Source organism: Cryptomeria japonica, chromosome 10 (genome assembly GCF_030272615.1).
Source record: "Cryptomeria japonica chromosome 10, Sugi_1.0, whole genome shotgun sequence".
Lineage (NCBI taxonomy): Eukaryota > Viridiplantae > Streptophyta > Pinopsida > Cupressales > Cupressaceae > Cryptomeria > Cryptomeria japonica.
In genome coordinates this window covers 588,837,377-588,862,121 of record NC_081414.1, presented here as the reverse complement: position 1 = coordinate 588,862,121, position 24,745 = coordinate 588,837,377, and positions in this window count along the sequence as shown.

The following is a 24,745-nucleotide window of genomic DNA, read 5'->3' as shown; positions in this document are numbered from 1 at the left end:
ATTCATACTTTGAGTGCATTTGAAGACCCAATTTTGGAAGGAGAAATGAGAATACAGATTTGAAGACAAAGGAGATAGGGACGTGTAAAATTTTGATGCATTCTAGAGTTCCAGTGTGGTCCTCTTTGTTGGCATTGTGTTGTCATTGATGTCAACTAGTATAGAAGAATGCAACCAGTATGATAGATTGTTGGTCCTGCTATCATTGATTTCAACCAGTATAGCTATACAACCGGTATAGGAGAAGAGTTGATGTGTTTTCTTTGGTGTTCATTAGTATGCAGAAGGATGAACATGTATGTACCAGTATGCTTGTGGTGCAGTTAAGAGACTGATGAGTAAAAGGTTGTTGACATAGTGATGCATACAACCGACATGAAAGATAGGGCATACTGGGAGACTAATTGTGATGAAGAGGCAGAATGCTATTTGAATTACATCAACACTAGAGGTGATTATTGTAGGCTACTAGATTGCTAGTATGATGCTAACTAGCAGAACTCCCACGGGATGAAGAAGCTATCACAGGTTATGCGATAGGTTGACAGAGTAAGATGCTTCTATGAGCAAGCTAACATATGGAAAGGTACCAAGTCATATGTCAAGTTGAAGATGCATCCTTCCCTCAGTGAACTCACACTTGTACCGGCAGAATGATTCCCTGAGATAAGTACGTGATTCAATGCACACCGGATAAGAAAGTGAAAAAAAGGTGTGCTACTAGGACAGTGAAGGAAAAATGAGGAGTTGAGATGGTGTGTTTTTCATCTTGACAAACCAGTTGAGAGAAGAACCAATTGGATGAAGAAGGAAGCTAGTAAGTCTACAGGAACATACATAGTGATACCGAGATGCCGATGAAGGTTGATGTAGAATAGTTGGAGTTTGATGACTTTATGTCATCAATGAGTCTCACTAGCAAGAAGGGATGTATGTTGTCCATCGGTAGACACATCTACTGGAATATGCATTAGTGATAGTTGACATGTTATGTCAATTGGTGAAACATCAGAGAAGAGACAAGGAATATAAGGTTATCACCTAATAAAGAGGAGTGCAACAAATTGAAGGATAAGGAAATTTGTCAGAGTAGCTATGATACAAACAAGTGAACATATTCACAGAGGTGTTTCACTGGCAGAGTACTGAAGTGTAAACATAAGGGTTACACCGACAGTATAGAAAAGGTGATGGTAGGAAGGATAACCGACAAGGTGATTTGTGTCGGTAGGGTTAGTGAACTGGTATGTGTGTACCGATTATGTGGGTGGTCGATGACTATGTTGAACCGGCAAACTAGTGTGCCAAGGTGGATATTGACATGGATGCCATGTCGAGTCAAGGTGGAGAACTTGAATAGGTCAGTGTAGAGTAACAATGAGGTCACTAGATTTTTGTCCAACATTAATGGTGACTATGAAGCTCGAGGGATGTTTACAGAGGGGTTGCGGCTTGAGGCAAAATGAATTTGACCATATTCATGGCATGCACTGATTGATGCAGATTGTCTAGATGAAGATCAAAGTTATTAAAGAAATCCATCAAGTCATTAATGGTGATTGACCAAGAGGTATGTCGATAGATTGATTGCAAGTTGCTAAAAAAGGAAGGCATGTTTTGAAAGGTGAGAAGATGATGGAGATGTGCAGGGTGGCCATCACTGTGTTGAGATCCAATTAGATCTGACTAAATTCTTTGTGTCTCATGATCTGTGAAGAAAATCCTAAGACACCAAATTTGAATATGGCTTTTGGTAGGAAGACTAGGCTATAAATATGCAAGTCAAACATATTGTTAAGTGTTGCTGCTACAAAAGAGAGAAAATCAGTCAAGTGCTCATTGAGAGTAAGAGTGGGATAAAGAATTAGGTTGAAGAGTTCAACCATTAAGAGTGAGGCAACCGGTAGTTGGCCTTTGAGTCTAACAAAGGAGGAAACTAGTGGTGACTAAACTGGCATAGAAGAGGAGACTTTAGCCTTTGAGTGTGATAGAGGAGGAAACCAGTGGTCAGTAAACTGACATAGAAGAGCCATAGAAGTTTACAAAGAAGGGAAGTTGAGGACCGACAAGAATTAGATGATAGATATTTAACTAATTTATCAAGACCAGTGGTGGACAATAGCAAAGCAGTTGAGAGTAGAGGTGACCAACAGAGAGAATCAATGGAGTGTAAATTGGTAAAGTAGCAGTAGAGAGAGGTGAACTGACGTAGAAGAGAAGGTGTCTCACCAATAGAGTATGGTATATGAACTGGTTACAAGATTCACTTGTAACAGAATAACTACTTTTGTATTTGAAGCTATCATTGTGATCACTAAGTTGTAGCTTGGTGCAGGGGTTGTAGCTCCTTTGGATTGGTGCCCATAAACTCGCAAGGGTTGTAGCTCCTTTGGGTTGTAGCCCATAAATTAGTTAGGGGTTGGTTCTCCTTGGGTTGGTGCCCTAAACATTGTAATATATTTCATTGTGAGGCTAGATTGGAGTAGTAGACTCCAACAACATTGCTCACTGAGGTTTTTGCCATCTTGTGTTTTCCTCGTACATGCTGGTGTTATGTGACATCCCTTTGTTTTTTATTACATTTGTGTTGGTCTCCCCACTAACCTGTATGACTGCATTGAGGTAGATTTGTAAACTGGAATACCTTCATAAGATAGTAAAGGGTAAAATATTGAGAACCATTGATTCACCCCCCTCTCATTGGTGCATTGTGTCTAACAATTGGTATTAGAGCATAGGTTCACTGTTTATCAAGCTTTCTCTCACTTGGGTAGATCTTGTCTAGGACACAATGGTTTGTTTAGTATCAATCCCTGCTCGAGTTTTTGATGGTTCAAACTATTCCATATGGAGTTGTAGAATGGAAGTCTACTTATCCTCTCTAGGGTTTGATGTATGGATGTCAGTAGTTAATGGCCTTCCTAGGAATGTTTGTCCTCTCACCGGCTCTAAAGAAGAAAGAAGATACATGTGCAATGAAGAAGCCATGATGGCTATATTCAGTGGGATCACCGATGATGTTTCTTCACAAGTGGATAAATGCAAATTGACAAAGAGTCTATGGGATAGACTTAAAAAGCTGTATGGAAATGACCACTGAATCAATTTGTGAGAGTGAGAAGAATAATGCAACAGAAACATGTGCAGATGATAGAGGTAGATTAGATTGTTGCAGTAGCAATGGTGGTGAGGAGACTCATCTCTTCATGGCCCATGAGATAGATATTGAGAATCACATATCAAAAGGGGATAATGCAGATAGATCCCATTGGTATGATGTGTTTGGCAGCAACAATGAAGAAGATGAAGAAGAAGGAGACAAGGTAGATAGATCTAGCTAGGAAGATCTATTTGGAAGTGACGATGATGAAGAAGAAGATGTAGAAGTAGATCTAGAAGGTGAATTGCTAAGTGCCCTTGATGAACTGGAAATTTTTACAAATGAACTTAAGGATTATAAGAAATCAATTCATGAAGAATTCAGCCAGTTGAGAACTTGCCTTGAAGATTCAAACTAAAAGGCCAGTTTATTGACCACTCAACTAGATGAGGCAAAAAAAATGGAAGATGATTTGAAATCAATCTTGGATGCCAAGGAGAGAAGATGGGAGGAGTTTCTAATAGATATGAAGTCTAGGGACAAAGGATGTTAGGACCTGAGAATCTGAGAAATGAATACAAGCTGTTTAAGAATGTTGTGGTTGTTGAGCGAAACCGGTTGATCAAAGGTCTTGAGGATTCTGAGAAATATATCTCAAAGTTGAAGACTCATCAAGATGACACCATGAAGTGCAGGTGCAGTGATTTAGAGTCAGAGCTAGATGCCCAAAAGAAAATATGTGAGAAGTTGCAGCAAAAAGTGGAGAATTAAGGAAATGAGTGTCGAAATCTTAAGGATGAAGCTGTAAAGCTTACTTAAGAACTTGAAAAGTGCCAAGATGAGCTCAAATTGAGAAATAACTATGATGGTGGCACTGAAGCCTTGGATAAGATATTAAGATAGTAGAAATATTCCAAGGACAATGGAGGATGAGGATGTGGTACCAGTGAATGCTCCACTAGCAAGGATGCTTCTCAATAAGACATTCAATTTGTCTCCTCAAATGGAAAAGGAAAAGGAAAAACCTTCACAGTCTAACATGTTGCAAGAAGGGATCATGTTGATCCTAAAGGAAAAGGAAGCTAGGAGAAGATAGCTTCATCAACAACAAGAGCAAGAGGAGGCAACCTAGAAGACCTTCCACCGGTAGAAGACAAAGAAATGTTGTTGCCCATCAGTCAAGTCAAGTGTGGAAGAAGAAGGGATCTGATGGAAGACCTCCAAAGAATGAACATCCCAGGATTCATTCCCAGAGAAGAAGATATGGAGATGCCAAACTAGTAATATCACCTCATGTTTGGTAAAATAAATTTGTAAGTAATAAGCTCCTTTCTCAAGCTATTGTTTTGCATGTAAAGATTATGGCCATAGGGCAGAAGAATGTAAAATGAGGTCTAGGAATAGACAGAGTGTTCTTCCAAAGTATAATAAATCAGATGGCTATATATTTCATGCATATAAGCAAAATATTTCACAGAGTAGAAACATGCATGTTCCCTTTCTTAGCTATGCTAACAAGAATCCATGCACTGCTCCTAAAAATGTAAACATTGTGTGTTATAACTGTAATGTATTAGGTCATAGAAGTTATGAATGCAGGAAGAAGAATATGCATTCCTATAGTAACCGGTGGATCAATCATGCTCAGTGTGAGAGCAGTTACAGGGGATATGAGTAGCATAGACCTACTTGGAATGAGAGGAGAAATGTTCTTGCATAATCAAGGAATTCAAGGAAACCGGTAACAATCAAAAATGGCATGATCAAAAAAGGAAGAGAAAACTGGTATCTTAGAAGGTTCCCTAATCACATGATTGGCATGGATGTTGTATGCTACTATATCACTATCTGTAGAGAGAGGACCAATGAGAAGTAGAAGGTCAACCTTGCTAGCAAGACTGCAGATGTAGAAAGGAAAGAAATCAAGGAGACATGGAGGAAGAAGCCGAAAGATAAGAGCATGGACCGGCATTGTGCATTCAATGCACAAGTGATATCTCCTATGGCTTAAAGGAGATGCATGACTCAGGGGGAGTTACATATTGACCAAATCATTCACCCCTTAGTTGAAAGTGGACAAGGAGATGAAAAAGTTGATGCTGGTAAGATGAAGAAAATGAGATGGTAGTGTGTGTGTGTAGTTACTGCCTTGACTACACATGGAATATGGTTTATTGCTACAGGTGAAATGATTGGTAGCAGAGGTAATTGGAACTGGGAGATAAAGGTAAAGAGGAAAGTGTCTCAATAGAGATAAGAGACCAATATGTGCAGCATGTTACCAACACAAATGTTGATTAGTGTTGCAGGTTTATGTAAGTCAATGAGTTGAGGGATCATTACAATAACTTTGGTAGGCTGGATGGATGAGGCTATGTCTCAAGTGTTATTGGAAAGGACCTAAATGACATGTGTTGGTCCGGTAGCTGATCTTATGAGCATACATATTTATGGGTCAACTGGTTGGATATGTGACTTGAAGTTGACAATGTGGTCATGGTGGTAGATGTTACAGGACCTAACTGAATCCATGAAGTTTAGAGGTCTATGTTTTAGGGGGAGTTTAGGGCCATGCTTTAGATTAATATTAGATTTAATGAACATAGAAGAAGATTAAGAAGATGCTTGATAATACTGGAAAAGAAATTGCTCATCTGACTATGGGTCATCAATTGAAAGTAAGAAAAGTTTGGCAAACCAGTAGGACCACATGCACAAGAGAAGAAATTCATTCCTCAACTGGTTCAGAGTGAAATAAGGAGCGAGACCGGTGTATGCTATTAAGTGTTGTTTGGTACCTGAGCTTTCCATCTCAAGTGTTGATGATTGAGATGATGTTGTGCATAATCTTCAAAGGGGAAGATGCACTTGGTAAAAAGGGGGAGAAATATTTATGTTAGTGCCTAGTAGATACGAGGGGGAATGTTATCCTAACAATTCCATTTGCCATTGTTGTCAAAGGGGGAGAAAGATACTGTAGTATACTAGATACTACATAAGTTGACATCAATGCCAAAGGGGGAGATTTTTGGCATTGTGTTGTCATTGATGTCAATTGGTATAGAAGAATGCAACTAGTATGATAGATTTTTGGTAGTACTATCATTGATGTCAACTGGTATAGTAGGATAACTGGTATAGGAGAAGAGTTGATGTGTTATCTTTGGTGTACATCATTATGAAGAAAGATGAACAAGTATGTCCCGATATGCTAGTGGTGCAGTTAGTGGTGTAGTTAAGAAACCAATGAGTAAAAGGTTGTTGACATAGTGATGCATACAACGGACATGAAAGATAAGGCATACTAGGAGACTAATTGTGATGAAGAGGTGGAATGCTATTTGAATTACATCAACACTAGAGGTGATATGTGTAGGCTACTAAATTGATCGTATGATGCCAACTAGCAGAAATCCCACTGGATGAAGAAGCTATCACAGGTTATGTGATAGTTTGATAGAGTAAGATTCTTCTATGAGAAAAATGACATATGGAAAGATACCAGGTCATATGTCAATTTGAAGATGTATCCTTACCTTGATGAAGTCACACTTGTATTGGCAGAATGATTCCCTGAGATAGGTAGGTGATTGAATGCACACGGGATAAGAAAGTGAAAATAAGGTGTGCTATCAGGATAGTGAAGGAAGAATGAGGAGTTGAGATGGTGTGTTTTTCATCTTGACAAACCAGTTGAGAGAAGAACTGGTTGGATGAAGAAGGACGCCAGTAAGTCTGTAGGAACGTACATAGTGATACCAGGATGCCGATGAAGGTTGATGTAGAACCGTTGGAGTTTGATGACTTGGTGTCAGCAATGAGTCTCGTCGGCAAGAAGGGATGTATGTTGTCCATCGATAGACACATCTGCCAGAATCTGCATTAGTGATAGTTGACATGTTATATAAATCGGGGAAACATAAGAGAAGAGAACAGGAAGATAAGGTTCTCACTTGATAAAGAGGAGTGTAACAAACTAAAGGATAAGGAAAGTTGTCAGAGTAGCTATGGTGCCGGTAAGTGAACATATTCATAGAGGTGTTTCATTGGCAAAGAAGTGAAGTGCAAACATAAGGGTTACATCGGCAATATAGAAAAGGTGATGGCAAGAAGGATAATTGGCAAGGTGATTTATGTCAGTAGGGTCAGTAAACCGGTATGTGTGTACTGGTTATGTGGGTGGTTAGTGACTATGCTGAACTGACTGAGTACTATGCCAAGGTGGATATCGAGATGGATGCCATGTGTAGTCAAGGTGGAGAACTTGCACATGTCGGTGTAGAGTGACAATGAGGTAGTTGGTAGTTGGTCCAGCATTAATGGTGACTGTGTAGCTCGAGGGATGTTTGCAAAGAGGTTGCGACTTGAAGTAGGATGACTCTGACCATATCCATGGTGTGCACTAATTAATGCAGATTGTCTAGATGAAGATAAAAGTTATTAAAGAAATCCATCGAGTCATTAATGGTGATTGACCAAGAGGTGTGCCAAGAGGTGTGCCAACAGATTGATTGCAGGTTGCTAAAAAAGGAAGGCGTGTTCTGAAAGGTGAGAAGATGGTGGAGATGTGTAGGGTAGCCATCAATGTGTCGAGATCCAATTAGATCTAATTGGATTTTGTGTGTCTCGTGATCTGTGAAGAAAATCCTAAGGCACCAAGTTTAAATATGGATTTTGGTGGGAAGATTGGGCTATAAATATGCAAGCCAAATATATTGTTAAGTGTCGCTGGCTGAGAGAGTATTGCTGCTGCAAAAGAGAGAAAATCAGTTAAGTTCTCATCAAGAGTAAGAGTGTGAGAAAGAATCAGGTTGAAGAGTTCAACCGGTAAGAGCAAGGCAACTGGTAGTCATCCTTTGAGTCTGATAGAGGAGGAAACCGGTGGTGACTAAACCAACATAGAAGAGGAGAAGTTGGCCTTTGAGTCTGATAGAGAAGGAAACTAATGGTGACTAAATTGACATAGAAGAGCCATAGCTGATTGCACAGAAGGGAAGCCGAGGGCTAGTAGCAATCAGATGATATCTGACTGAGTTATCAAGACCAGTGGTGGAGAGCAACAAAGCAGTTGAGAGTAGAGGTGACCAATAGAGAGAGCTGGTAGAGTGTAAACTGGTAAAGGAGTAGCAAAGAGAGGTGAATCGGTGTAGCAGAGAAGGTGTCTCACTGGAAGAGTAAGGTATATGAAATGGTTACAAGATTCACTTGTAACAGAATAACTACTTTTGTATTTGAAGCTATCATTGTGATCACTGAGTTGTAGCTCGGTGTAGGGGTTTTAGCTCCTTTAGGTTGGTGCCCATAAACTAGTAGGGGTTATAGCTCCTTTGGGTTGTAGCCCATAAATTATTTCCAATTTTGTGCTCCTTAGGTTGATGCCCTAAAATTTGTAATAAATTTCATTGTGAGGCTGGATTGGAGTAGTAGACTCCAGCAACATTGCTCACTGAGGTTTTTCCCTTCTTGGGTTTTCCTCGTACATGCTAGTGTTATGTGATGTCCCTTTGTGTGTGATTGCATTTGTGTTGGTCTCCCCAGTAACCTGTATGACTGCATTGAGGTAGATCTGTGAATTAGTATACTCTCATAAGATAGTAAAAGGGAAAAGATTGAGAACCACTGATTCACTCCCCTCTCAATGGTGCATTGTGTCTAACACTCTCTCTTGTCTATTTATGTTATTTTCTTCTCATTTTGAAGGGTTTCGGTCTTGAGTTTTTTGCTAAGGCAAACAAATACTTTGTAAGGCATTTTTGTAAAGTGTTCTTAGTTAGGTTTAGATAACTAAAGTTTGTCTTAGTTATTGAGTCTTTTTGTTTGAAATGTGTTTCATAGTCTTATGGTATCAACTTGTTGTCTCCATTTTGGAATGTAAGTTTCTTTTAGTGAAATAATCAAGGATTATTCTCAATCTTCAAGCACATTTGTTATTTTGAGTTATATTTTCTAATTGTTATATGTTCAAGGGATGGAGTAAATGCTTTCATGAGTATAATGGGATTCTTGTGTTTAATATGGATTACTAAGTATGATTATTTGATACTATTTCAGTGACCATGTTATTACAAGTTAATATCATTCAATAGGTCTTGAAAGCATGTTTTGGGTGCAATAACCTGAGTGATCCTTTATGTGACTCTACTGCCCTCTCTCTGGCACTGGTCATTTCTTTACAAGCTCTAGTTTAGTTGGTTCCATATATTATCAAAATCATTTCATTTTCTACTTTTCCTTTATGTTTTAGGAGTAGGAGTAGGACTAGTTTAGTCTTTGTTCTCAGTATTTCTTATGGAGAAAAATGGGATTATGCTCAAGTGATGGTTAAATGTCAAGCACCCATTATCATGCATCTGAGAACTATCCACCTTGTTAAGATAGGTCTGCTAGTTAGTCTTGAAAAGTTTATAATTTTCAAACCTGCAATAGGAACACCGTCCTAAGTCTAGTGGAGCTCGAAGAGTAGAAGGCTTGTATATCCTTGTTCAGTTACATTTTCTTTTCTTCAGTCTGTTGATAGTGTTGATGTCATGCCCTAGATTGCCAATCCCATAGTCCCATGTTGTTTATCTCCTTAGGACTAAAGGTAGCAATAAAAATTGCTAACAAAGCGATCACACATGCCTTATTGGAAGCGATTGCTTTAAGGTAGGATACACCTCAGAGAGAGAAAGAGGGATCACGTTATCACAAGGATTTAGCCCCTAATCAAGGAATAAACCCAAGGATAATGAACACAAAACATAAAGCATGAGGTGGCTTCACTTTCCTTAGTGTCAGTATGTTGTATGATAAATCATGTATATTATGTATATATATACATAGAATAGTCCTTGTTCCCCAAAGAAAGGAAACCACCTTGGAAGAAAGGGAACACATGTGTCATTTGAGTCAACATGAAAGAGACCAAAAGAGATCTCAATGCTTTGCATCATCCTCAAGTAGACATCACTAGGGACAACAAATAGAAGAATAGGGATACACATAGAAGAATGCTCATAAAAGAGCAAGAAAGGAGAGAGATAGAGGATCTATGGTACTAATGCAGCTAGTCTAGCATGACGTCCACCTCCCAATCTTGCTAATCATTATTTTGGGAAGGCGGAAAACATGCCAGAGGAGCGACATCGAGAACAATAGATGGAGCTATCAAAAGATCCAAAGAAGGACTATGCTCATGTGATAAGTCACTTTGTTTATTTCAAGTAGCTAGGATTAAGGCTTTTGAAAATTCTGTAGATAGATGTTTGTCAACATCAACATATTCATATTTTCTATCTGAAGCATTAGGAGTTGTATTGCCATTATGAATAAAATTTTCACCTATTTATTCATCAATATTTATAAAAAGAGGAGCTCTAACATCAATAGAAGTAAAACCATCACATGTTTTTTTCAGCTTAGGATTTGGAGATTCAAGTTCAACATCTTGCTTAGGAGAAAATGAAATCATGTCAACTATTGGTGTTTTAGGAGATTGAATAGTTTGAGCAACAACTTCATGAGATCCAGCACGACATTTTCATTGGTGTTCTCTCGCACAATGATTTTGTCTAGTCTTACTGGAAGGCTGAGAAGACTGATGTATATTTTTTGAAGGAGGAATGTTATCATCTTTGGTAGTTGGATGGTTAGGTTGAGGTTTTTAAGGTTGGACAAGAGGAGAGGTAGGTCTCTTCTCTCTATAAGAGGAAGGAGGTAGAACTGAACCATATAAAAGAGGAATGTTTGGTGTAGGAAGGAGAACAGGTCCATCATGAGGAGGCATAGGTCTAACCTTAGGAGGAATATTATTGTTTTTCTTAAGAGAATGCATATTCTCATCCATAGGAATAGGTTGGGAATCTTCCTTATGAGGAAGATTAGTTCTATCTGTTAGGGAAGAACTCCATCTTCAAGAATGATGGGAATATCAAGTGTTGGATTTCTAGGTTGGCTTAAGGATAACACCATATCTTTCTTCCATTTTTGATAAGATTGAAAGAGAGAATCACTTCTTGGTGGAAGAGATCCAAATTGTTGAGGCCAAAAGTAATCAATAGGAACACCAAGGCTTCTTTCGGTTGGTTGAAATAAGCTATGGTTGACAATTATGATTTCTCCATTATGGGGAAATTTCAAACACTTATGGATTGGAGAAGCAATAGCCTTCAAGGAAGATAGCCAAGGGTAGCCTAACTTCACATGAAATTTTTCAAATGAAGGAATGAGAACAAAGTTGACATCTATAGATTTAGTATGAACCTCAATAGGAAGTGTGATAGAACCAATAGTAGGACAAGAAAACCCATCAGATAACTTCAAGACCACATTAGTACCATCATACATTGGTTGATGTAAATGTAAAGAATTAAGATATTCTTTAGTGATGACATTAACCATGAAAGAGGGATCAATAAGCATACCATGACAAGATTTTCCTTGGATCTTTGCAACTATGTATAAAGGGCCATCAGGTACCCTAATGGTCTCACCAGGGTCAAATGTGATACATGGATTCTTAGGTATTTCTTGTTTCTCTACCAAATTAACCACATTTTCAGTTGTGAAAGTGAAATTAGTGGGAGATAAGGAAGTGTGTTAAGTTTCAATCATGTTAGAGGTATGAGAGGGTAAAGGAGCAGTGAAAATATTAAGATTTTGATTAGGAGGAGCTACTGATTTGTTTCCCTTATCATTCACACCTGCCACAAATATAGTGTCATTATCAATCAAGTCTTGAATCTTACATTTTAATGCAAAACATTTTTCAGTATCATGACCAGGTTGACGAGGAAATTAACAGAAAGAATTATTATCAAAGTTAGGTGAAGTTGCTTTAGAAAGACCAACTATTTTTATTGGAGGAAGTTTGATAACATTTCTTTGTAACAACTGAGACATAATGCTATACAAAGATTCATTCAAAGGAGTAAATTCTTTCTCTCTTTTGAAAAATTTAGAAATAGGAGGCACACTTGTTGTAGCATTCACATTGCTATTGTGGATGATGTCATTGAATTTGATGAAGCCTTTGTTTGGTTTGAACTTCACAAATGGTTGTTGATCACTCTCACCCTTATCACTCTGAGCCATAGGAGTAGATTAATCCATTTGACTCACAATCAGTTGATAATTGTGAAGTGTTGCACACAACTACGGAAAGGAAGTAAACTCATAAAAGAGAAGTTTTTGCCTAATGTCTTTTTGCAAATTAGAAATGAATTTTTTTTTAATATCATTATCAGGCACTGGAAAAGAGACTTGAGAACACAAATGCTTGTATCTACCAATGAAATTAGTCACTTTTTCTTTAACACCTTGTTTATAATGCATTAAATCAGTTAAAGTGATTTTAGGACCTATGTTTTAAAATTATTGAATAAAAGAATTTGATAATTGTTGAAAAGAAGTAATAGAATAAGAAGGCAAAGAACAGTACCATTGTAAAGCCTTATCTCTTAATGTTGTAGTAAACAATTTGGCAAGCAATCTTTGATCATGAGCAAAGTCAGTACACAAAGTTTGGAATGTTTTGACATGTGTTAAGGGATCACCTTTTCCATTATAGACTTCCAATTGAGGGACTTCAACATGTTTAGGAGGGACAACTCTAACAATATCAAGAGAAAATAGGCTCAAAACATCAAATTTGGGTACATTGAACTTGGATTGACTCATTGAAGCAATTTGCTATTGCAATAAAGACACAATTTGAGCAAGGTTATTAATGGTTGCTTCGGTTGAAGAATTAATGTTAGAAATGTTTGATTGAGAAGGTGGTGTGATGTTATTGAAAGAAGGCATTGATTGAGAATAAGGTGGTGGGACATTATGGTAATTAGGCATAGGTGATGATTTGGTAGGAAATGGGACACTATAAGGAGGAGTAAAATGATTGAATGAATTTCCCCCTTGTGTCACATTGATTGGTTGAGAGAAAATAGGAATACTCATTTAAGGCATAGATAAAGATGAAGGATTGAATGAAGAAGAGGATTGCCCCCATGACTAATGGTTGTAGGTATGACATTTTGAGTTGAAGTAGCCATGATGTTTGAAGTCAAAGTAGGAATACTAGCCATAGAAGTGGTCAAAGGGATGGAATGATTGGTTTGTGTAGGAGGTTGTGAATAACCTAAGTTCTTAGCACAACTCTTCATAGTCATAACATTAGAATCAACAATGTGAGCAATACCACACAATATATCAATTCCATTCTTATCTCTTTGAATCATGCATTTTAGACCTTCAATTAAAGGAAGAGCTTCACTATTAGAATATTCATGGGACATCCATTGTTGGAAATTGTCAAATTGATTGTCCAATTTTGAAAGTTGATCTATAGAAACTCTAGTTAAAGCTTCTTCTTCATCATGGGAATCATAAATTGGGTAGGTAGAGATATAATTAGGATGGGAAGAATTAGCAATATCCTCATTGTAGAAGTCACCCAAATTAGGCTCCATCTCTTCGGGTATTAAACCTTGGGAAGCCTTAATTCTAATGCTTCATCTAATGAGGATAGTATAGGTAGGACTAATAGTTGTAAAACTCATGCACTAGAGAGAAAATTTTGAAATTTGAATTTGAATTTTTAATTTTGGGAACAAAGTTTGGAAAATTGATTAATGCAAAATTCAAGTAAATGATGATTATACAATTTGAATTTTGAGGAAAGAAGAAATGACACAATCTCCAAGAAAGATTTATAATTAATAAAAACAAATTGAAATTTAAAATTAGGGTGAATGGGATACCACTTAATTTCAAATTTAAAATTGACACAATTAAGATCTTAAAATTAGGGCAAATTATAATTAACCACTTAATTTTAAATGTTTCCTTGAAAGTTGCAACATTGAAATTGGGAATTGTTTTCGATTTAAGAGGGATCAAAATTTGACAAAATCAACTAATTCTCTAGATTTAAGAAATTAAATACAGTCATAACAATATCTCAAAATTTTGGGAAAAAAAGCTAGGGACTGTGTGTAAGTTATGCACGGTCCTCCCAACTTTTTTGGAAATTTTCAAGGATGAAAGCTATGATGATTTGAGAGCTAACCCCAAAAAATTGATTGATTTTACGATCTGTAGATAGGTGAAATTAAGGTTTGAATGTCGAAATAGGACCCTATTAGGGTTTTGAAAAAGATAAGAAATTGAATTGCAATTTTGAAAAAGGTAAAACCTAATGGATAGGACCACCTTAAATAATATTTTAAAAACTGAAATTGGTTGAAATTATTTCAAATTTGAACAAAATCCAATTAAATTTGAAAATTAGGGTTTTAGGACCTAACCACTAAATTTTGAAAATTTGAAATTTGGGAAAAGGAGGGAAATTTGAATTTTAGGCAAGAAGACAAGTTTGAAAATAGTCACAAATTTGAAAATTAAATATAAATCCATTTTTTGCACGAGCTCAAGTTGATGTTTGAAAATTAAGGTTTTAACAATTAACCACTTAATTTTGTAAATTTGATTTGCAAATTGAACAACACAGTGAAAGAATTGAATTTGAAAAGCAATGCAATTTTCAGATCTAAGACAATAGATAGCAATTTTTGCAAAATACAAGTTCAATTTCAATATTAGCAACTAGGGTTTTGAATGAATTAACCACTAAGTTTGTGTAAATTGGAAGAAAAGTAAACTTGTAAATGAAAAGTATGCAATAGTTAATGTAAAGCATGTAAGACATCGAGTTCACCAAAATGTAATATGGTGAAAAATTATGAGGGGAGATCAAGTGGAAAGATCTACTCCCCTCAAAAGAGGGATGAAAGTCTCACAAAGGATTCCCTTCAATTTTTTACACATTAAATTCAAAAGAGGGGTTGAATTCACTAGATCCAATCCCAAATGGTAAGAGATTGAATACTAAGTGAATTGCAATGAATTTGGAAAGTATTAGGAAAGCAAATTAACCCTCTTTTGTAATAGACTAGTTGAATTAAGCAAATTGAGACTAAGTGCAGAAATGACTAAGCAACAATTATATCTTGAGATAGAGATGTGGGATGAAGTTGTGCACCTGGAATTAGCAATAGAATGTTGAGATGAAGCTTCCTTGCAAATCTGAGCAAAATTTGTAGGGACCGTGTGTAAGTTGCACACGGTCCTTTGAAAAATTCATGCATCGAAAAGGGTTTTTTCGTCTCTAAAAATGAAGTTTAAACCTGCATTTATAGCCACGTACCTACAACCTACACATAGAAAAGAGAGGTAAATGTTGTTGGGATTGGTGGTTTACCTTTAGGTCAAACCCCATTTTGGAATTAACCAAGTGGTTGAAAAATACTACAAGTAAATGAAAGGAAATGTCTGAAATAAATACACCTCAAGGAGGGGATGTAATTGAAAGGTTGATACCTTTGTAGATGAATTTGCTTGAATAGATATGTGAAATAGGATGTCTTGAATGTTGATAGAAATCTCCTCTTCAATGGTTGAATCCTTGTCTTGAATGCAACACCTAGCCTTGAAAGGAGACTTGAAATGCTCAATGTTTGAATGCTTGCACTTGATTTCACTTATTGCTTATTTTCGCTTATGATCGACTTCTCTTATCATCGACCTATTTTCTTTGCTTATCCAAATAGGAGGGGAAGTCTTGCTTATATACTTTCCAATTAGGGTTGTTTAGGTAATTTCCTATCTTAGGCCGACATAGGAAGACTTTTCCTGCTCAACAATTGACAAGCCCAATGCAAGGGGGGATTAAAGGGGGCCCAAAATAGGGCTAGGAGAAGGGACATGGGCATCATGCCCCTATCCTACCCTGATTTAGGACAGGCAGCAACAAAAGGCAGTGCAAAATGATGGAAAATGCAAATTATTGATGACATGAGCATGTTTTGAGTCTTCGATCAGGCTTAGGGATTTGTCCTCTAATGCAAAGAACCAAATGCGATAAAAAATGACAAGGGTCATAATTTTACAATGCTATAATAACCCTATGACTCAGACAATGAGAGGGGGTATGAAAGAATTCAAGTGGACAACCGAAGTAAACAAAATTTTTGAACTATTGAAGTAGCAAGTGACTGAGCAACCTGTGTTAGCTTTATTGGATTTCAACAAAATGTTTCAAGTAGATTGTGATGCAAGTGGAACTGCAAATATTGAGTCAGAAAGGGAGAGCAGTAGCTTATTTCAATGAGAAGTTGAATGATGCAAGAAGGAGATATTCAGTATGTGATCAATAATTTTATGCCATAGTTCAAGCCTTTAAGAAGTGGAGACATTACCTATTGCTTAAGGAGTTTGTGTTGTATACTGATCATCAATCCTTGTAGTATTTGAATAGTCAGAGTAAGTTGAATCAGAGACATATGAGATGTGTAGAATTTTTGTAGAGTTACACCTTTTTGTTGAAGCATAGAAGTGGGAAATCTAACAAATTTATTGATGCATTAAGTAGAAGGAGGCATTTGTTGAAAAAAATGATACTGACAGTACTAGGATTTGAGGAATTGAAGACCTTGTATGATGATGACCCAGATTTTGCAGAACCGTGGAGAGCATGTAGAGAACTGATTATGGTAGATAGAAGCAAAAGGATGGATTACTTCTTTCCAAATGGGATGCTATTCAGGGGAGTTCAGTTGGGTATACCTAAGAGTTCTATGTGGGTAATTCTGATAAAGGAAAAACATAGTGGAGGATAAGTCAGACACTTTGGTGTTGACAAAATAATAGCATTGGTGAGTGAACATTAATTTTGGCCTCAAATTCATAAGGATGTTAGGAAATTTGTGCAAAGCTGTAGAATTTGTCAAGTTACAAAAGGTAGTAGTCAGAATGTGGGATTGTATAAACCTTTGACAATGCCAGAGAGACCTTGGGAGGATATCAGCATGGATTTCATACTTGGATTTCCTAAAACACAAAGAGGGAATGATTCTAGATTTGTGGTGGTGGATAAGTTCTTGAAGATGGCTCTTTTCATACCTTGTAAGAAGACATCAGATGCAGTCCATGTAGCTTACTTATTCTTCAAGGAGGTAGTGAGATTGCATGGATTACCTAAGAGCATAGTTTTAGATAAAGATACTAAGTTTGTTGGTTATTTTTGGAGAACACATTGGAAGAAGATGAAGGCATATTTGAAATTCAGTTCTACTTTTCACCTACAAACTAATGGACAGACTGTTAGGATAACCAGTGAATAATTGAGAGGGGGGGGTGGTGAATCAATTGTTAACAGATTATAAATTTTAATCCACAATACAATCTTAAACTAATTAAGTACTGATAAAGCTCAAATAGATGCTGGTAGAAACAGATACCGGTAAACAATGCAACTTAACAATTAACCAGATAATCAATGCAAAGCAACCATACCACATAACACCATGATTTGTATGTGGAAAACTTGGAAAGGGAAAAACCATTGTTGGAAGCCTACCCACAGTCAAATGACACTTCTACAGAAAGTATGTGTTACAATGAGGGGCTTGCACTTGCAGGAAGGCACACTGCCTAGAGCATACTGCTCATTACAAAAAGAGTCTCACTGACTATAGAGAGGCTACAACCTTCTCAAGATAAATGGACAATAATCCAATAGAGTGAAATGCTAGAAATAGCATCTACTATGGTTGATTACAGTCCTCGTTAAGCTCAATGCTAGAGGACTAATTAATCCTCTATTGAATCCAATTCGATCACCAATGATCGATCAACTCCTTTGCCAGAATGATATTATAATATTTGCACATTACATTCCTTGACCATAACCTTTCAATAACCATGATACTTTACAAAGAGTTTCTACCTCTTATTTATACAAATCCTAAGGCCTAAACCAATTAGGTCGGCCACCTAAAGATATTAGAATTATATAATTCCTCTTTACAATGATATGCCATGTTGGCTTAAGATAAAAACAATAATATCAAATCCATAAAACATCTCGAATCATCCAGGTAACATGTAGAGTACATGCTAGCATGATACTAGTCCATAACCTAGATAAGTACTAGACCTATTCTGGGTCCATTACCCCATAGCAATGTCTTCAAGCAATTAAAGCACGATCAACGAATATCTTCAGTATCTTGAAATCCTTGAAGAAGCTGCACCAACACCAATTTTGCATCCTATCATGATTCCTCAATGAAAGCTCTGTCAGTAAAGCCATAAACTAGTGTCGGTAAGGGTTTACCAGAGTGTATAATAACAAACAATTATCAAGCCAATACCAACTGACAAAAATATGCTCATGGAACATATAACTCATGAGATACAATATACTTTACTGATCCAAAAATGTTAGAAGTGTCCAATAGATAATCTCTTTTTCCCGTAACACTAGATCTTATACTAGTAACTTGTCTGTCGGTAACAGCTAGTGTTGACATCAATGACAAAACATCAATGCCATACATAATCAATTCATCCATAATGCCAACAATCTCCCCCTTTGGCATTGATGGCAACACTAGATGTGAAAAAAATTTAAGTACCAAGAAATGCCAAACAAGTCTCCCCCTGTGGAAGACAACCAACAATCAATATCTCTCCCCTAGTGAATGATATCTCTGTAAGGCTCTGAACAAATCTCTCTGCTCAATGTATACAACTTTTCTTTTATTTTCACATCAATATCTCTCCCCCTTTGACATTAATGCCGGAAACATGAAAAAAATATCAAAGAAATGATACAAACCTATGAATCTCAGAGCTGACTACATCCCTTGAGTAGTAGCACCACTCATTAGTGCCCGAATGAATAATGTTCTTGATAATGCATAGCTGACTGATGAAAAACTTCATCAATCAAGTATCTACCAGAGGGACAAAAACCCCTAACCTATCTCTCAAGTATTCAAATGATTCCTTAGACAGTGGTTTAGTGAATATGTCTACTATCTGTTCTTTAGTGTTCACATAAACTAGTTTGACTTCCTTGGCTTCTACCTTGTCCTTCAAAATTTTATACTTTATTGAGATATTCTTAGTCTTAGAGTGAAATACCGAAATCTTGGACATGTCAATAGCTGCAGAGTTATCACAGTAGATAACTACCGGTTCACTACAATTTACCCTGATATCCTTCAACATTTGCTTCATCCACAAGACTTGAGTGCAATTAGTTGTTGCTGCAACATATTCAGCTTCTACAGTAGATAAAGAAATGCATGACTATTTTTTTCTTATCCATGAAACCAGTTTCTTTCAAGGAAGAAAGCTCCACTAGAAGTGTTTTTCTTGTCATCAGTATCACCTGCCTAATCTGAGTCGGTATATGCACATAAAGTGAAATCATCATTTCTGGAATACCATAAACCATATTCTATTGTTCCTTGCAAATACCGGAGTATCCTCTTTACTACACATTCATGATTTTAATTAGGATTACTTTGATATCTTAAAACAATACTTACTACATTCATAATATCAGGTCTAGTCTGAGTTAGATATAATAGACCACCAATCATAGATTTATACCTTGTTGGATTTATCGGTGAAGAAGTATCCTTGATAGATAATTTCTCACTTGTAGCCATATGAGTACTTACCAGTTTGGAATTCTCCATACCAAACTTTTTCAACAATTCCCTCAGATACTTAGTTTGATAGATAAAAATGCCTTTGTCAATTTGAGTAATCTGCAAACCTAAGAAACATTCATCTCACCAATCATGGACATTTCAAATTCATTTTTCATGTTGTTAGCAAATTCCATGCACAATTTATCTTCTCCTCTAAAAATGATATCATCAACAAAGACTAAAATAATCAGAATATCATTATTAGTGATCTTATAATATAAATTACTATAAGCACTGCCTTTAGTAAAACCAAGCGTCAAAAGATATTTATCCAATCTTGCATACCAATCTCTAGGAGCCTGTTTCAAACCATATAAAGCTTTCTTCAAACTGCAAACCATGTCTTTGTCATCTGTCAGTGTAAATTCATCATCTTGCTCAATGTAAACTTGTTCCTCAAGATCACCATTCAAAAATGCACATTTGACATACATTTGATAGATCTTATAGTTTTTATAAGCTACATAGGCAAAAAATAGTCTAACAGCTTCAATTCTAGCTATAGGTGCAAATGTCTCACCATAATCAATTTCTTCCATTTGAGAATATCATTTACAAACCAATCTAGCCTTGTTCCTTATAACTTGACCATCCTCATTTAGTTTATTTCTAAAAACCCATTTAGTTCCAATAACATTCTTATTTTTAGGTCGAGAAACTAAAGACCAAGTTTCATTCTTCTCTATTTGATCTAATTCATCTTCCATAGCCTTTAACCAATGTTTATCCTTACAAGCTTCAATAATAGTTGCTGGTTCAACTTGAGAAATAAGACATACCTCTTCATTTGCCAGTTTTCTTCTTGTCATTACCCCCATGTTCCTATCTCCAATAATTTGATCTTCAGTATGATTTAATCTTACATACCTTGGAGTCTTTTGAACTTCAGGTTCACTAGTCTGATCACTAGTGACAGTTGAATGTTCAGACTGTGCCAGTGTAACTATTTTAGCTTCTTGTACCGGTTGAGGCATTGCTGGTTCAGTTATGATCATTTCTACTATCAGTTCCCTGTCATATGATATAGAATGATTTGTGTAATGTTCATCCACTTTCACATTAGCACTTTCCATAATTTTTTGCAATCTTTTGTTATAACATCTATATGCTTTGCTCTAAATTTAATAAATAAGAAATATCCCTTCATCACATCTAGGATCAAACTTTCCAATTGAATCATCTCTTTTGATATAGCATTTACTTCCAAAAATTCTAAAATACTTAACAGTAGGTCCAAACCATAGTTCATAAGAGGTCTTACTAGTTTCATCTTTAATGTGAACTCTATTCAGTGTGTAGACTGTTGTACTCACTACTTCTCTCCAGTAGATATGAGGCAATTTGGCTTCCATCATCATAGATCTAGCTATATCCAAAATGGTTCTATTCTTTCTTTCAACTACTCCATTTTGCTGAGGAGTCCTAGGTGTAGATAGTTGTCTCCTGATTACATTGTGTTAGGAACCGAGAAGGACAACTGAGAGGGGGGGGGGGTGAATCAGTTGTCAATAAATTATAACCCAAAACCAATTATTTTAACTTAAAACATAGTTTCGGTAAAATAGATTAACAGTTATAGTATTACTGGTACAACTTAATGCATGAAACAAAAAGCAAAACACATCCACAACACATGACACATAGATTTTGATGTGGAAACCCTGTAAGGGGAAAAACCATGGTGGGAAACCTTACCCCCAATCATATGATACTACTATAGATAGTAAGTGAATACAATAAGGGTTCTGGACATGTAGAAAGGCTAACTGCCTAGAGCTCACTGCTCAATCACAAAATAAGAATCACACTGACTACAATTGGATGGTTAAATCCAATAATAATGTACTGCTTTAGTATAGCATCTACAATGCTGGATTCAGTACCGGTTTAAGCTTTGACCATGAGTTCCATACACCTTCATAACCTTTCCTTCAACCTTCAGATAATATCTATGTGATTCGCACAAGGATTTGTTTATTTTCACCCTTCACAATGATCTTCAATATTTGCATACACTCATACATATTACAATTATTTATACAAAACCTAAGAACTCATGATTAGGTCAGCTCTCTAAAGATATTACATTTACAAAATAAGTCTTGATGCAATACAATATGTCGGCCTCAATAAATTTACATATTATCCAATCAATAAACCATTTCCAAAACGTGTCGTGTTGATCTTGAACATGATATCTTGTACTGGTCCATAACTTAGACCTATCTGTCGATTAAGGCAAATATGTGAACCTGATTAGTCCAATAAGAAAAACACCAAATGTAAACATCCAATCCATGTCTTTGACATAACCAAATGATCTCCAGATGATAACAAGTCATCATCAATTTCCTGAGCTATCGGTGAAACATATACCGGTGACTGTGCATAAGCCAATATCCATACCGGGACCACAGTGTGTTGGTTCAACAACAACCCAATATAACTAGAGTGCCAAATCAATAATGTACACCTCTAGAAAGATAAGTGTTGACATCAATGACAACATCGATGCAACACATGATGAAGTCATCCATAATACCAACACATTTGTCTCACAATAACTGTTAAATTCATGAGAAGTGAACTCACCACCATGATCTGATCTTAGACATTTGATTTTCAATTCAGTTTTTGTTTCAACCTTCACTTTAAAGATCTTGAATTTCTCAAAAGCTTCAGACTTCTCCCTTAGAAAAGTCACCCACATCATTCTAGAATAGTCATCAATAATCAACATGAAATACCTATCACCTTGAAAGCTTCTAGTCCTTGTTGGACCACATGTTAGTGTGAATCAAATCAAGCACATCATTAGATTTATCATGTATGCTTTTAAAATAACTTCTGACTTGTTTACCCAATTGACATTCCTTACATACTAAATTATGAGGCTTCATAATCTTAGGTATATCTCTGACTGTCTTAGTTGAACTGATCTTAACAATACAATCAAAATTAACATGACACAACCTCTTATGCCATAGACAACTCTCATCAATATGAGAAATCAAACATGTCTTATTACCAATGTTCAAGTGAAAGATGTTACTTCCTGTCTGAATATTGGTTGCAATCTCCAAACTAGTTTTGTTAATGATTTTACATTTTCTATCCTTAAACTGAAGTTGAAAACCCTTATCAACTAATTGAGCAACACTCAAAAGATTATGCCTTAAACCTTCTACATGATAGACATTATCAGTGTTATGCTTGCCATCCAAAGAAATAATACCTCTACCTTTGATCATACATGCCTTGTCATCTCCAAATCTAACTTGACCACCATTGTATTCTTGAAGAGACATAAATTTCCTTTTATCTCCAGTCATATGATGCGAGCATCCACTATCAATTACCCATTCTTCCTTATCTTCAACTTTTGTTTCCAAGGCCTTCTCTTCATTTTTCATAGCCAGTTCAGGTTCATCTTCCTTCAATGCATAGAACACCCATTCCTTTCCATTTCAAGATCCACTACCAGAGTCTTCTGTTGGTTCATCTTCAGAGTCATCAGTTACTCCTTCCTCATCTGCTATGTAGCAATGTTTGTTTTTATTGAATCTATATCTATTTGGGTAAGGCTTGAAAGTTTTCTTAACTCTTTCCTAAAACCTTGCATTCCTTTCAGGACATCTAGATGCAAAATGACCAATCTTATTACATGAAAAACATTTAAAAGGTGCTTTCCCTTCATACTTACTTCCAGCTGGACCTTTAGGTACTCTTTTAGCAAATAAGGCTTCAAGTTGTTCAAGCTCCTCATCTTTTTTCCTCATGTCTTCCAATTCTTTTGCATATAGGGATCTGCAATCACTTTTGCTAGTAGATGTTGATGATGATGAATGAAAAGCAGTTTCAGACTTTATAATTGGAGAAGATCCAAATTCTTCAAGCTCAAAAGTAGATAATTTCCCAATCAAAATGTCTCTTTTGATTGAAGTGTTTGTCATTTTTCTTAACTCATTAATTGTAGTTGCCTTCATCTTGTAAGCCGGTGGAAGGGTTATCAAGACTTTGGAAACTATTTCTTCTTCACTTAGAAATCCTCCACAACATTGAATTCCCATAACAATCTCATTTACTCTTTCCATAAACACAACAATTCTTTCATTTTCTTCCATTTTTAAGTTTTCATACCTTACCTAGTAACCATCAAGTTTAGAAATTTTGACAGTAGTGTCACCTTCATTCAAATTTTGCGATTTGTCCCATATAACCTTAGCCAATTATTTGTCAGTCAATCCCATAATCTGTTGATCATTAAGTTCACACAAGAGGGCTTCTTTAGCTCTGCAATCATTTTCAATATTCTTGTCAAGGTCTACAAGAGTAGGATTGCCAGATGCCGGATCATAAGGTGTGTATCATTTCTCAGTGATCTGCCAAATATCCTTGCCAAGACATCTAAGATGAGTCTCCATTCAAATTTTTAATATCCCATAGTTTGTTACATCAATCTTAGGGATTTCTCTTCTGAAAATAGTTGCCGGTGGATTAGAAGTGTTAGATGCCATAGGATATACCTCAAGCAGTTAAGCTTATGCAAAAGAGGACCAAAGTTATGATAACAATTGTTAGGATAACCAGTGAACAATTGAGAGGGGGGGGGGTGAATTAGTTGTTAACAGATTATAACTTTTAATCCACAGTACAATCTTAAACTAATTAAGTATCGGTAAAGCACAAATAGATGCTGGTAGAAACAAATACCAGTAAATAATGCAACTTAACAATTAACCAGATAATCAATGCAAAGAAACCATACCACATAACACCATGATTTGTATGTGGAAAACCCAGACAGGGAAAAACCACGATGAGAAGCCTACCCATAGTTAGATGATACTTCTGTAGAAAGTATGTGTTGCAATGAGGGGCCTACACTTGTAGGAAGGCACACTGCCTAGAGTGTACTGCTCATTAGAAAAAGAGTCTCACTGACTACAGAGAGGCTACAACCTTCTAAAGATAAATGGACAACAATCCAATAGAGTGAACTTCTCAAAATAACATCTACTATGCCTGATTATAGTCCCGGTTAAGCTCAATGTCGAAGGACTAAATCCTCTTCCGAATCCAATCTGATCACCAATGATCGATC